This window comes from Hypanus sabinus, chromosome 5, assembly GCF_030144855.1.
Source record: "Hypanus sabinus isolate sHypSab1 chromosome 5, sHypSab1.hap1, whole genome shotgun sequence".
Classification (NCBI taxonomy): Eukaryota; Metazoa; Chordata; class Chondrichthyes; order Myliobatiformes; family Dasyatidae; genus Hypanus; species Hypanus sabinus.
Window position 1 is genome coordinate 109,398,153 of NC_082710.1, and position 16,324 is coordinate 109,414,476.

The 16,324-nt window shown below is 46.3% G+C and overlaps 1 protein-coding gene across 1 annotated transcript in view; it reads right to left on the reverse strand.

Moving 5' to 3' along the window:
- Positions 1–16,324, reverse strand: part of gli2a (GLI family zinc finger 2a) — a 514,880-nt gene that overhangs the window by 432,625 nt on the left and 65,931 nt on the right. The window lies entirely within an intron of this gene.

The window sequence follows — 16,324 nt, forward strand, 5'->3', positions numbered from 1 at the left end:
CTGGTAGGAACTCCCCGGGGACGACCAGGGGCGTGCCGTATACCAACTCGGCCGACGAGGCGTGCAGGTCGTCCTTGGGCGCTGTGCGGATGCCGAGTAGGACCCAGGGAAGCTCGTCCGCCCAGTTAGCTCCTCGCAGGCGGGCCATGAGGGCCGACTTCAGGTGACGGTGGAAACGCTCCACTAGCCTGTTCGACTGTGGGTGGTAGGCAGTGGTGTGGTGCAGCTGAGTCCCCAAAAGGCTGGCCATAGCTGACCACAGGCTGGAGGTGAACTGGGCGCCTCTGTCGGAGGTAATGTGGGTTGGTACACCAAAGCGAGATATACAGGTGGCGATCAGGGCTCGGGCGCAAGATTCGGAGGTGGTGTCGGTGAGCGGGACCACCTCTGGCCATCTTGTGAACCGGTCCACAATAGTCAGGAGGTGCTGCGCTCCGCGCGACACTGGCAGGGGGCCCACAACATCCACATGAATGTGGTCGAAACGCCACATGGAACTGCTGCGGTGGGGCTTTGGTGTGCTGCTGCACCTTGGCCATCTGGCAGTGCATGCATGTTTTGGCCCATTCACTGACCTGTTTGCGGAGTCCGTGCCAAACGAACCTGCTGGAAACCACCCGGACAGTTGTCCGGATGGAGGGATGCGCCAAGTTATGAATGGAGTCGAAAACGCGGCGCCGCCAGGCTGTCGGGACGACTGGACAGGGCTGGCCGGTGGCGACGTCACAGAGTAGGGTCCTCTCACACGGGCCCACGGGGGAGGTCCTGGAGCTGCAAACCGGAGACTGCGGTTCTGTAACTCGGAATCTCCTCATCCGCCTGCTGTGCCTCTGCCAGCGCCTCAAAGTCTACCCCTTGGGAAAGGGCATGAACGGTAGGGCGAGAGAGCGCATCCGCCACGACATTGTCCTAACCCGAGACGTGCCGGACATCCGTCGTGTATTCAGAGATGTAGGACAGGTGGCGTTGCTGGCGGGACAACCAGGGGTCGGACGCTTTCGTAAACGCAAAGGTAAGCGGGTTGTGGTCCGTGAACGCGGTGAAGGGCCGACCTTCTAGGAAGTACCTGAAATGCCGGATTGCCAGGTAGAGCGCCAACAGTTCCCGGTCGAAAGCACTGTACTTGAGCTCGGGTGGTCGCAGGTGTTTGCTGAAAAACGCCAGGGGTTGCCAGCGACCTGCGATGAGTTGCTCCAGCACCCCACCGACTGCCGTGTTTGATGCGTCCACTGTGAGGGCGGTAGGGGCGTCCATTCTGGGATGTACTAGCATTGCGGCGTTCGCCAAAGCTTCCTTCGTTTGAACGAAAGCGGCGGCGGACTCCTCGTCCCAGGTAATGTTCTTGCTCGGACCCGACATCAGGGCGAACAGGGGGTGCATGATCCAGGCAGCTGAAGGGAGGAAGCGGCGGTAGAAATTGACCATACCTACGAATTCCTGAAGGCCTTTGATCGTGGTGGGTCGGGGAAAGAGGCGGACCGCATCTACCTTAGCGGGCAGAGGGGTTGCCCCGTCTTTAGTAATCCTGTGGCCCAGGAAGTCAATGGTATCGAGTCCGAACTGACATTTGGCGGGGTTGATTGTAAGACCGTACTCACTCAGTCGGGCGCAGAGTTGACGGAGGTGGGACAGATGCTCCTGATGACTGCTGCTGGCTATGAGGATGTCATCCAAATAGATGAACGCGAAGTCCAGGTCCCGTCCCACCACGTCCATTAACCGCTGGAACGTCTGTGTGGCATTCTTCAGGCCGAACGGCATGCGGAGGAACTCGAAAAGGCCAAACGGGGTGATGAGAGCAGTTTTGAGGACGTCGTCAGGATGCATCGGGATTTGATGGTACCCTCGGACGAGGTCTACCTTGGAGAAGATCCGTGCGCCATGCAGGTTTGCTGCAAAGTCCTGAATGTGCGGCACAGGGTAGCGGTCCGGTGAGGTAGCCTCGTTCAGCCTGCGGTAGTTGCCGCACGGTCTCCAGCCCCCCGTCGCTTTGGGCACCATGTGCAGGGGGGAGGCCCATGGGCTGTCGGACCGCCGGATGATCCCCAATTCCTCCATCCTCTGGAACTCCTCCTTCGCCAGTCGAAGCTTGTCCGGGGGAAGCTGCCGAGCGCGGGCGTGGAGGGGTGGTCCCTGGGTCGGGATGTGGTGCTGTACGCCATGCCTGGGCATGGCCGCTGTGAACTGTGGTGCCAGAACCGATGGGAAATCCGCCAGGACCCTGGTGAAGTCGTTGTCGGACAGCGTGATGGAGCCGAGGTGAGGGGCTGGCAACTGGGCTGCACCCAGAGAGAACGTCTGAAAGGTCTCGGCATGTACCAGTCTCTTCCTGTGAGCCCGCAAAAAATCCGCACCCAGAAGCGGTTGGGCTACGGCGGCCAGTGTGACGTCCCACGTGAACTGGCTGGAGCCGAACTGTAGCTGCACCTGACGGGTGCCATAGGTCCTTACTGTGAGGCCATTCACGGCCCTCAGGGGGGGGCCCCGGTGCCCTGCTGTGGGTGTCGTAACTCGTCGGAGGTAAAATGCTGATCTCGGCACCAGTGTCGACCAAAAACCGGCGTCCCACACATACAGGAGGCTATCCCGATGGCCAGCCGCCGTAGCCATCAGCGGCGGCTGGCCCTGGCGTTTCCTGGGAACTTGCAGGGTGGGCGACAACGGCGGGCTTCTGCGCCCCACCGCTGGTGGTAGAAGCACCAGTGTTCATTGGGCCGGGGGTTGGCGGGCTCTGCGGCCGGGCCTGGACTGGTTTGCTGCCGGGAGCGGGTCTGGGAGATCCGTGCGATGGACGCCCCGCTACCCTTTTTGGCATTCCACAGCAAGTCCGCCCAGGCTGCCACCTTCCGGGGGTCACTGAAATCCGCGTCGGACAGCAGCAGGCATATGTCCTCGGGCAGCTGCTCCAGGAATGCTTGCTCAAACACGAGGCAGGGTGTGTGTCCGTCGGCGAGAGACAACATCTCATTCATTAAAGCCGATGGAGGTCTGTCTCCCAAGCCGTCCAGGTGCAGTAAACGGGCGGCCCGCTCGCGCCGTGAGAGTCCGAAAGTCCTGAGGAGCAGGGCTTTGAATTACGTGTACTTGCCGTCTGCCGGGGGCGACTGTACGAACTCTGCGACCTGGGCCGCTGTGTCCTGGTCGAGGGAGCTCACCACGTAGTAGTAGCGGGTGTCTTCTGAGGTGATCTGGCGAACGTGGAATTGGGCTTCGGCTTGCTGGAACCATAGGTTCGGTCGCTGTGTCCAGAAACCCGGCAGTTTCAACGAAACCGCATGAACAGAGGCGGCGTCGGTCATTTCTGGTCCAAAAATCGTTTGGACCATCGGGGTCACCAATTGTAGCGGTGTGCTACATGCAGCGCTAAAATTACGACACGGAGTTGGTAACTGCAGTCGAAGAAAAAACTTTATTCAAAATCTTCAGCCTCACTTTTAAGCCTCCCTCAACCTGCCCCCCGTGGCGCAGAGGCTCCAAAGCTCTGTGCTCGCAAACCCCCGTAGGCTATCTAATTGTGAGTCGGTTCGGATGTGCCAGGAAATGGGTCGCCACAATGTCATTAGGTCCTGCACGTATAATCAGAGCTTGCTCCTTTCTGTCGCATGCACGGTGGAATGGAATAACTCCATTTGTTTAAACGTGACTTGTAAGCCTTTCAGTTTCAAGTGATATCTGGTCTTCAACGCCAACACTTCTTGCACAAATTACAGAGAAACTGCACTTGTGCCCTAAAACACTGAGAGCCGGACCATTCTGGTATTCGAATAGGACAATGAACACCATGCTTGCCTCCTCCTTCACGAGCCCTTATGTCTGTATTAATTTTTATTTATTTACTTATAGAGGCACAGCATGGAATAGGCCCTTCAAGCCACGCCACTCAGCAACTTCCAAATTTCATCCTAGCCTAATCATAGGATAATTTACAATGACATCCATCAACTGGTACGTCTTTGGACTGTGGGAGGAAACCAGAGCACCCGGAGGAAACCCACTCATCCACGGGGTGAACATACAAGCTCCTCACAGACAGCAGCGGGAAATGAGCTCGGGCTGCCTGTAAAGTGTCGTGCTCACCATTTTGCTACCACGCCCCACATTTAGCTCCTGGCGCAATATAGGATGAAATGTCTACAGTTAGTAATAAGAACCTGAATATATCCCTGTGTGCTTCAAAGCAAAGATAAGCTCTTGACTGAACTGAACTGTGAATCAAATTTTCTTCAATGAACATTCAATAATGTCGGGCTGTCCTGTGGTTGAAAGATATAAGGATTTCCTTTGTTCTTTCTATGCAGGAGTGAGTCTGGCCTTAATTTATTTTACGTCCTCTGTGAATGAGGATTGTGCACATGCTGGAAATCTGAAATAAATATCTTAATCACTTATTCATTTACTAAAATAATGTTTGCTAAACATTAAAGCTACTTCCTTTCTGCTTTGAAAATTAACATGTGATAATTAATTTCTGGCACTTTCATGCTGACTGCAGGGTACGAAGAAAACTACATTTGCTACCTTTTTGGATAGAAATTAAATGACTCTAAGTCGGCTGTGGAGGCTTTGTCATCGGCCATAGCTTAGGCAAAGGTTGATAGATTCTTGATTAGTCAGGGCATGAAGGGATACAGGGAGAAGGCAGGAGATTGGGACTGGGGGGGAGAATGGACCAGCGGAACAGATTCAATGGACCAAATAGTCTAGTTCTGCTCCTATATCTTATGGTCTAAAAGTATTAGCAGTTATTTCAGTGAAGATATCAGGAAAGGTTCATTTAGTAAATAACATTCGTTGAATAAGATTTTTCATTCCTGATGTTGTTATGTTAACTGGGACTTGTTGATGGCATTCACGCTTCCAATTTCAAAGTTGTGGGCTTCAGCTTTCACTCCAGAGACTTAAGCCCAAACCTGGCGTTCTGCTGTAAATCTGAACAGGCATACACTTAGGACAAGATGTTCAAGTAAGACTCTGTCTGCCTTTGGGTGAAACATCCTATGGCCGGCAGTGGAGTAATTCCAGGTATCTTGGCCAATCTTTATTCCTCTCTCTGGGGCACCACAGTAGCTTAGCAGTGCAGTTATTGCAGCTCGGAGTTCAATTCCAGCTCCTTTCTGTATGGAGCCTCTGTATGTCCTCTCCATGGGATGCATGGGTACTTTCTTGAAAAATGAAATAAAACTATAGGTAAAATGTGCAGAGACTAGAAATCTGAATCTTGGAAAGATTTCTTGGTATTTACTATTGCAGCCATATGACAACTATTTTAAGTAATGAATCTTTATGTATTTTTATTAATTAATTTTGCACACATAAAAATTAAGCCATTGGTGTCAAAAGAACACTTTTCTTTAGGGCATTCAGCTTCTTCAAACTTTGAAGCTTTTTTCACTCCATCCAGTGTAGCCTCAACTTCTGAAGGTTGTCCTCAGCTGCACCAGTTCTATTTACAAACTACCTCGCCTCCTTAAATAAAATTGCCAATTTGAGGCATTGATCGTGTGGATAGTCGGAGGCTTTTTCCCAGGGCTGAAATGGCTAACATGAGAGGGCATAGTTTTAAGGTGCTTGGAAGCAGGTACAGAGGAGATGTCAGGGGTAAGTTTTTTTTTTACGCAGAAAGTGGTGAGTGCATGGAATGGGCTGCCAGTGACAGTGGTAAAGGCAGATACGATAGGGTCTTTTAACAGACTCATGGACAAGTAAACAGAGCTTAGAAAAATAGAGGGCTATGGGTAACCCCAGGTAATTTCTAAAGTGAGTACGTGTTCAGCACAGCTTTGTGGGCTGAAGGGCCTGTATTGTGCTGTGGGTTTTCTGTGTTTCTGACATTGAATTGGCAACAGTTTTATACTGTGAGCCTACGCTGTTCAAGAACTGGAGTTGAGGCTTCAAATTCATTTGATGCTAGATGCTCCAGCTAACAGATGAAGCTTTTCATGCTCTCAGACTTGGCTGCACTGGAGCCCTGGTCCGAGAGGCGAAAGGGCATACACCTCTCCTAAAAACTGGACTTTAAAGCCAGCTCTGTAGCGTGGTTTATGTGCTTTGGCATCAGCATCATTTTCATTCACGTTAGTGTAGTTAAAAAAACATGTTTCCTCAATCGCCTTACTTGCACGGTGGAAGAGAGTAAATGGCGTTCCTGCCATCTGTTAGCAGTTAGGCAGTGATAAAGGATAAAAATACTGATTCTCTCCCTACTGTACAGTGACAGGAACTCTAACCTTTCCACCATCACCTGATTAAACCTTTCAGAAGAAGCCAGGGTTCAAAGGGAACATTCATGCTCTCAACTCAGTAACTCACTGTGCTGTGAGAGAAGATGGATGATATTGTATTAAGCACCCTTTGTAAGTCACATCCAATTTTAGAGCCATTCCGATATTTTACACTTTACCACTTGCCAACCCCATTATCTTTGCAAATTAGAACAAAAAGAATGGGATTTATACCCTGAAATTCTAAACCCAATCTGTATCTATTGACACACACAAGGAGTAAAAGCAGAAAGAGGCCATTTCTGCCTTATTAAGAACAGCCCCTTGTTCCTGCAATATCCCACATCCCTCAATTTCCTTGATGTGTAGAAATCTATTGATCTGTGTTTTAAATCAACACTTGGACTAAGTTTCTAAAGCCCTCTGGGGCAGGGAATGCCAATGTTCCACTACCCTTTGAGCAAAGATATTTTTCCTCATCTGATTCCTATATGGCCTACCCCGCATTCTGAAAATGTTCCTCATTCATTCTTAGGCACATAATAAAATAGGTCGTAGTTAGTTTCCTCAAGGAAAAATCTTGCCTGAGAAATTCTTTGATGAAATAACAAGTAGGATAGAGAAAGGAGAATTAATGGATGTTGTGTACTTGGAGTTTCAGAAGGCCTTTAACAAGGTGTCATGAATGAGTCTGCTTAACAAGCTACAAGCCCATGGTATTACAGGAAAGTCTCTAGCATGGATAAAGCAATGGCTGATTAGCAGGAGGCAAAGAGTTGGAATAAAGGGAGCCTTTTCTGGTTGGCTGTTGGTGACTAGTGGTGTTCCACAGGGGTTGGAGTTGGAGCTGATGCTTTTTATGTTATATGTCAATGATTTAGATGATGGAATTGATGGCTTTGTAGCAAAGTTTGCAGACAATATAAAGATAGGCAGAGGGGCAAGTAGTTTTGAAGAAGCAGAGAGGCTGCTGAAGGAATTAGACAGATTAGAAGAATGGGCAAAGAAATGGCAGATGGAGTAGAGTGTCAGGAGTTAGATGGTCATGAACTTTGGTAGAAGAAATGAAAGGATTGACTATTTTCTAAATGGAGAGAAAATACAAAAAAAAAGATGTGCAAAAGGACTTGGGAGTCTTTGTGTAGGATTCCCTAAAGGTTACTTTGCAGGTTGAGTTTGTGGTGAGGAAGGCAAATTCCATGTTGGCATTCATTTCAGGAAGACTAGAATATAAAAGCAAGGATATAATATTGAGACTTCCTAATGCACTGGTGAGGCCTCACTTGCAGTATTGTGAGCAGCTTTGGGTCCCTTATCTTAGAAAAGATGTGCTGAAACTAGAGAGGGTTCAAAGGAGGTTCACAAAAAATGATTCTAGGATTGAATGCCTTGTCATATGAAGAGCGTTTGATGGCTCTCAGACTGTATTTATTAGAATTCAGAAGAATGAGTGGTGACGTCATTGACAGAGGACACAGCTTCAGAATAGAGTGGCGTCCTTTTAGAAAGGAGATAAGGAGGAGTTTCTTTAGCCAGAGAGCGGTATATCTGTGGAATTCTTTGCAACAAGCAGTTGTGGAGGCCAAGTCCTTCCATATACTTAAGGCAGTTATTGATAGGTTTTTGATTGGTCAGGGCATGAAGGGATACAGGGAGATTGCAGGAGGTTGGGGCTGAGAGGAAAAATGAATTAGCCATGGTGAAATGGTGGAGTGATCTCGATAGGCCAAAATGGCCTAATTCTTCTCCTATATCTTATGGTCTTAAAATGATCTTATGGACTTTAAAGTCAGGGAAAAATTATGTCCACATGAAGCTTATTTTAAATTTTTGGTCTACTTTAACAAGATCGCCTTTGACTTTTCCAAACCCTATAATCCATGTCTAATCAAAAACACAAAACATTCTGCAGATGCTGGAAATCTTGAGCAAAATACACTTGTCCCTCCTCTGATGTCACTCCACCCCTGCACGCAAGACAATTGCTACACCCGTCACCAAACATCCTCCCTCACCACCAATCAGGACCCCAAACTGTCCTTCCAGGTGAAGCAACACCTCACCTGGAATTCTGTTAGGGTCATCTTCTGTACCCAGTGCTCCTGATGCAGCCTCCTCTACACCAGTGAGACCTAATGTAGATTGGATGACCACTTCCTTGAGCACCTCCGCTCCGCTACAAAAGGCAGGATTTTCTGGTGGTCGCACGTTCCTATACAATTTCCTATTCCCATTCTGGCTTGTCGGTCCATGGCCACCTCTACTGCCAGTGAGGCCACATTCAAGTTGAAGGAGCAACAACAGAATTTGTCGGAGTAGCCTCCAACCCGATGGCATGAACATCAATTGCTCTTACTTCCAATAATTGCTCCCCCCACTCCCTTCTCATTTTTTTTCCATTCCCCAGTTCTGGTCCCCCACCCACCCTTTCACTTCTGCTCACCTGCCTATTACCTCTTTTCCCTATCTTCCACGGTTCATTGTCCTCTCCTATCTACTCCTTCTTCTTCAGCCCATCATGTTTTCAACCTATCACCTCTCAGCTCCCACTTCACCCCAAGTTCCCCAACCCTCTCCATTTCCCCTCACCTGGTCTCACCTACCACCTGCCAGACTTGCTGAGTTCCTCTAGTATTTTCTGTGTGCTGCCCAAGTCTAGTCAACCTCTCCAGTGAAGTTTCACAGCACTCCCTCCATGGGAAGTGTATACTTTCTTGGGTAAAGAGATTAAAGTTTTGTGCAGTATTCCAGGTTTGCTCTCACCGATGTTGCAATATGACTACGTCACTGCTACACTAAAACCCCATCATAATAAAGGCTATCGTCCCACTTTATCCTCTTATTTGACTACTGCACCTGCACCTTGGTTTTTGGTAACTTGTGTACAGTCATAAAACCAACGTTCCACTATCTCTACCATTTAACAAATCCACGTCTTCCCTGCGTTATGAACACCAGACTTAATAGTCACCCTGTACGTATGAACAAAGGCTTGGGAGACAGCAATACACACAAAATACTAGAGGAAGGCAGCAAAACTATGCAGGGGAATAAACAGTCACTGTTTTGGGCCAAGACCATTCATCAGGGCTGCAATAGAAAGGGGCAAAAGCCAGAATGAAGTGGTAGGAGAAGGGGAAGGAGTACAAGCTGGCCGGCAGTTGGATCTACCAGTGGCTGCTGGGCTGGAGATGGGGTATTTCTGTAACTTCTCTCTCCCACACCTGCCCCTGCCCTCGAGCCTCAACAACTGGGGTCTGGGTTGAGCCAAGCAGAGCTGGCAGGGGAGGTGGCTAGTTAAGCAATCTGTGAGGCCGACTGACAGCTGCTCTTTCTGTAACTGATTGGCCTCCTGTCACAGCCATTTCGCTGATCCTCCTAAACCGTTTTTGTTCCTTTCTGACTTTGGTTGCCAACAGTTCTCAGGAACGGGATGCTATCATAGCTTGGGGAGTATCTGCTATTCTGTTACACTAAGTGACTGCATACATACTTTTCCACATATGATTCTAGCTGCCATGTCTTCACCCACCCAGCCAATTTATTCATGTCCCCATGAAGTCTCTTTACATCCCCCTTGGGACCACCAGCAAACTGGGAAATTTAATGTTTGGTTCCCTCAGCCAAATCTCGGACACACAGTACCATGCAAAAGCCTTAGACACATATATATATATAGCTAGGGTCCCTAATACTTTTGCACAGAAGTATTTGTCAATGCAGAGTGGAGACCGAGTTTGTAGATCTGGTGGGAGCAAAGGATGTTGGGAATAGCAAAGGTGAAGCATGGCAGGAGGGGTGTGGAACAGGTGACAGAGAAGGAGTGCCGGGGTGGAGGTTGGCACGAGTGTGGACAAATCTGGCCCTGACACCAGGCAAGGTGATTTGATTCCTAACAATTGGTTTATTGATCATTACAGATTGTCTCTCTGGTGCTTCTCACTCCCTTCCTTCTCCCTTTCCTCTTTCCTAACCATGATTCCCCTTCTTTGTCCCTTTCCCACTCTCAGGACACAATAGAGACCCATATCAGAATCAGCTTTATCATCACTCAAATATGTCTTGAAATTTGTTTTTTTTTGTGGCAGCAGTACAGTACAATACATAAAGTTACTACAGTACAATGCAAAAGTCTTAGGCACCCAGCTATGTATTTGAGCCTAAGACTTTTGCACTGTACGCTAGACTGTGAACAGTTTGAGCCTAGTGTGAGTCACAGCCTGCAAAGCTAAATCTATTTATTCCCACACTTTGCTTTATGTCTGGAAACCGATTCTCAACCCATCTCAATGTCCAGCCTTCAAATATACTTTGTTGACCTGTGTGAAATTTTTGTCAAACCCCTTCTGAACATTCAAATAGATGAGATCCTCCATTCCTCTTTATTTATTATATATTAAAAAAACTCCAGCAGATTACAACATGGTTCAGTAGGAAGTCCCAGATGAATCCCAGAGGTTTACACTCTCTCTCCCTCTCCCTCTCCCTCTCTCTCTCTCTCTCTCTCTCTCTCTCTCTCCCCCCCCCCTCCCTCTCCCTCTCCCTCTCCCTCCCTCTTTTACCAAAGATGAAAGGACTGCAACCATTGGATTCAGAGAGCATTACATGTGGGATTGACAACACTGTACTCTTTAACAACAATGCTGGTGGTTAGGGAGAGAGAGGAAGGCAATTTTAGCTCAGGTATTAGGGGAAAAATGACAAAAGAAAAGGTGAAACAAACTATTCAGGAGGTAATGAGTGAACAGCGGGCCAGGAGTTATTTGTTACCTTATGGCAGTTCTGGTGAGATCACAATAGAGATTCCAGTTCCAATCTCCCATTATTCACAGTCTTAACTTTTCCCATGACTAAACTCAGACATCATTACTGAGACGTTTATCCCCTATTGGTAGCACTAAACACATTACATTGTTACAGCCAAGCATTGTAAACTGCATCCAAAAGTCATTCCTTTGACATCAATAGCATGTATCTTGGAGTTAAAACACAATGCATTAATTCAACTTTACTGATAGCAATAACGCAATCAACCAGCAACCCATTTCAACTTTTATTCCTCAGGGAAGAGTAGCATTTGGATAAATTAATGGGCTAGCAGCCAGAGATCTGGAGATGCAGGTCCTAATCCCTCTAAGGCAGCTGGGAACCAGAGCCACACTAATTTTACACAGAGAGTTGTGGGTGCATAGATTGCCCTGCCAGGAGTTGTGGTGGAGATCAATACACTAGGGACATTTAAGAAACTCTTAGATAGGTTCATGGATGATAGAAACATAGAGGGCTATGTGGGAGGGAAGGGCCAGATTGATTTTACATGTACAGTATATCAAATGACTGTTACGCCATTGGTGACTAAGGCAGCAATGAAGGTCCTCCATCTCTGTCTGTCCTTAGCTAATTTCTCTATTGTGCCCCAGGTGCAGATCAGGGTCCTCAGTTACAGGACTCTTCATTGCTATTTCCGTAACAATTTTGTTTTGGCCAGTCAGAGTTTTTAGCTTTGAGCTGAATCCTCAAACCCAGAGAACCGGTGGATCTGGTGGACCACTCTTAATCTGGCTTCTACCCTTTGACCTGTTTGGCATGGGTGACCCTACCAAGAGACAAAGCACAGGCCCCTGACTCCAGCCAGCAGAGCTCTCTAAGTTGTTCTGGCAAGTAAGCCCCCAAACCCTGCAAGGTTGTGGTCTTCTTGGAGGAGATTGATCTTGGAGTAGCTTAAAAGATTGGCATAACATTGTGAGCTGAAGGGCCTGTACTGTGATGTACTGTTCTGTGTCAGATCTGGGGAACTTTGAGGAAACAGTCCTGAAGAAGAGTCTCAGCCTGAAATGTCGAGTGTTTACTCTTTTTCACAGATGCTGACTGACCTGTTGAGTTCCTCCAGCATTTTGTGTGTGTTGCTTTGTTGCAGGACATGCCTGCTGTCTATACCTGAGCCTGCACGAACATAACTTCATGCCCACTAATTTGGTTCATTCATCACTGCTTCCTCATTTCAGGGCAATTAGGGATGGATAACAAACTTAGCCAGTTATATACACAACCACAAACACAGGAGATTCAGCAGATGCTGGAAAACCAGAGCAACACACACAAAATGTTGGAGGAGCTCACCAGGTCAGTCAGCATTTATGGAAATGAATACACACTTATTGCTTTGGGGCAAGACGCTTCTTCATGACTGCAAAGGAAGGGGGAAAATGGCAGAATAAAAAGGTGGGGGGCAGGGAGGGAGGCTAGCTAAAGGTGATTGGTGTGGGTCTGGTTGAGCACATGGTGGAAGAGTCAGAGGGCAGCAGAAATCAGAGGGGGAGCAGTGAGAGAGGACGTCGCTGGCCCATTATATTCATGTTCCATGAGTGAATAAAAAAATCCAAACAAATATTATTTACTCTGATCTAATTAGATTCACCCATGACAGCAGAAGCAGAATCAGTATCAGGTTTAATATCATTGACATATGTCAGGAAGTTTGTTTTGCAGTAGTACAATAAAAAAACTGTAAATTACAATAAGAAATACACTATATATAATTTTATACATGCACACGGTTAATTGGGACACATGGGGATCAGTACGTTTTAGCCCAATTAAGTAGCTGCTCAAATTAGCTGAAGTTTCATGGAAATGGTTAAAAAGGTATAAAAAAAAACTACCTTTGAACTGAATAGCAAATAGTGTATTTAAAAGAAATACAGAGCAAAATTGAACACTATCGATACTACTATCATACTATAAAAACAGTGTATTGGTTCCTAATAGTTATTGATGGAAGAAAACATCCAGTGTATGTCGCCGTGTTTTTTATTATTGGCTATAAAACAAAATCAGTGCAGACACCTAATGGTTGTTAAAAGTCCTTTTTTAAAAAAAAGTCAAAATAAAAATTAAAACAACCAAAAATTACTGCTTTTTGAATTGGCATCTGTCTGCCCAAATGAATAACATAACTCAAGCACATGCAACTGACGCTTTTGAAAAACTGTTCACTCTGAGCATGGCGTAGTGTCTAATGGCCACACAAGTTCACACGACTGACATATGTTGGAAACTGGTCGGTAACGGTCTCCTGTCCCAATTAAGTGGCATAATGGTTCAGATAACCTAGGGAAATCCTGACTATTTTCAAGATGAGGTTTTGTAGCTCATGATGATGGAGGAGAAGAAGCTGTTCCTGAAATGTTGAGTGCAGGAATCTTTTAAATCCCAGATGCAGTAAGTTGTAAACTCACACAGCTCCATCATTGGCATTAGGCTTTCCATGCACCCAGGACACCTTCAAAAGGCAATGCCTCAGGAATGTGGTATCCAGAATTAAGGACCCCCTTCACCCAGGACACGCCCACTTCTTATTACTAACATCAAGGAAGAAGTACAGGAGCCTGAAGGCACACACTCACAATTTGTTTCCTCTCTTTTTTCACAATTTATAAAATCTAATTTTTATATACTTATTATAATTTATTATTATGTATTGCAAGGTATTGCTGCTGCAAAACAAAAAGTTTCATGACCTCCGCCAGTGATATTCAACCTGATTCTTATTCTGTTTCTAACATTATAGTTGCCTATTACTTCAGTTCTAATTTGCAGTCTCACTCTGACCTCTGACTCTGGCCCCTCACATTGTCCTACTGAATTCCAATGCAAGTTCACAGCACTCAATCTGACACATCATGTTACAGTTATCAGGGTTCAACATTAAACTCAATACTTTCAGGTCACAGTTTCAATGAAAAGTCATCAGCTATGACCTTTCTTCTCTTTCTGCAGATGCTGCCTGACTGGTTGGGTATTTCCAGCGTTCTACTTTATTTCAGATCTCTAGCAATTGCAGTATCCTGTACTGTCCTGCCGAAGGATCTTGGCCCAAAACATCGACTGTACTCTTATCCATAGATGCTGCCTGGCCTGCTGAGTTCCTCCAGCAGTTTATGTGTGTTGCTCGGATTTCCAGCATCTGCAGACTTGCTCTTGTTTGTGGCAGTATTCTATACCTCACCATCCCTTTTAGAGAGATTTAGAGATACAGGATGGTAACAGACACTCTCAGTCCAACAAGCCCATGTTGTCCAAATACACCGATGTGACCAATTTATCTATTAACATCTTTGGAATGTGGGAGGAATTGTGCAATTGGATCCTGGATTTCCTCACTTACAGACCCCAGTAAGTTTGGATCTCCTCCATAATCCCCATCAGCACAGGTGGACCCCAGTGCTGAGTGCTTAGCACCCTCTCTACTCGCTTTACATATATGACTTTGTGGGCAAGCACAGCTCCAAAAATACATTCAAATTTGCTGATGACACCATTTTGTAGGCCGTATCAAAGGTGGTGATTTGCTGATGACACCATTTTGTAGGCCGTATCAAAGGTGGTAATTCAGGAGGGAGATTGAAAATTTGGCTGAGTGGTGTCATAACAACCTCTCACTCAATGTCAGCAAGACCAGGGAACTGGTTGTAGACTTCAGGAAGGAAACCAGAGGTCCGTGAGCCAGTCCTCAGTGGAGGATGAGCAGTGGAGAGTGTCAGTAACACAAAGGCAGAAGCCATCATCAAGGACCCCACCACCCAGGCCCTGCCCTCTTCTTCCTGCTCCTATTGGGAAGGAGATACAGCAACCTTAGGTCCAACACCATCAGCTTGAGGAAGAGCTATTACCCTTACAACCTCCAGGCTCAGAACCAGAGTGGATAACCACTCACCTCAGCTTATGGACTCACTTTCAAGGACTCTACTACTCACGCTCCCAGTATTAGTTACATATTTAATTGTTATTATTATCTGTTTTTCATTGTATTTGCACAATTTGTCTTCGTTTGGACATTGGTTGCTTGCTAGTCTTAGTTTGAGTGAAGTTTCTCATTGGTTCGATTGTATTTCATTGTCCTACTGTGAATACCTGCAGGAAGATGAATCTCAGGGTTGAATGTGTTGGCATATATGTACTTGGTTAATAAATTTACTTTGAACTTTGAACATGTTGTCTGAGCTACTGCTTTTAGTATTTTCCATTTTTATTTCAGATTTTTAGCTTCTGCAGTGTTTTTCTGTGTACATATCAACTTGACCGGCACTACTTTTGACTAGGCAAGGGTTAAGAGTTTCAGAAGTACAAGAGATCAGCGTGTCATAAAATGCAAGCAAAAAGGCAGCAGAGAACTGTGGTGAGGCAGAAAGTCTGATTATGGCTTTACTCATCATCTCCAGTCTAGACTTAGGAACCTCATTCATTGTCACCCAAATCTGTCATCCTAATCATAAAATCTCCATCTTTCAATTACCTAAACTAAATTCACTGCTCAAAATATTTCTAAAAAACTGTTTCTTTTTGAGGGAAATAAAATCCTACTGTTTTAAAAAATGAGGCACTCCTCTCATTACAACCATCACAGAGGAAGTACAGGAGCTTAAAAACACACACTCAATGTTTCAGAAACATCATCATCCCCTCCACCATCAGATTTCTGAATGGTCCATGAACACTTCCTTTTTACACACTTTATTTATTTTTTAAGGCAACTTACAGGATAACGATAATTTACAGTACAGTGCAAAGTCTTAGGTGCATATACATATACTATAGCTCGGGAGCCCAGAGCCAAGACTTCTTTTGCATAGTACCGTAGTAATTCTATGTATTGCTCTGTACTGTTGCTGCAAAACAATAATAATTACATGACATTTGTAAGTGATGATAAACCTGGTTCTGATATTGTGGACTGTGAGTGGGAAGGAGGCAGGGAGAAGGGAATGATGTTTGGGAAAATGTGAAGGAAGAGGGGAGGGAGTTCCGTAAAGATCAATAAACCAGTTGCTTGAAATCTAATAATATTGCCTGGTGTCTCAAGGCTGGGTGTGTCTGCACACGCACCAACCCCCCACCAACACCATCCCCCTCATCCCTGGCACTCCTTCTCTGCCACTTGTCCTACACCCCTCCCATGACACTCCGTCCTCACCATTCCCAACATCATTTGTTCCCACCAGATTTACAAACTCAATCCTTGCTCCACATTGACAAATACAGCACGGCACAAAAGGCTTAGGTACCCTGGGGGTGGGGTGAGTGTGTGTGTGTGTGTGTGTGTG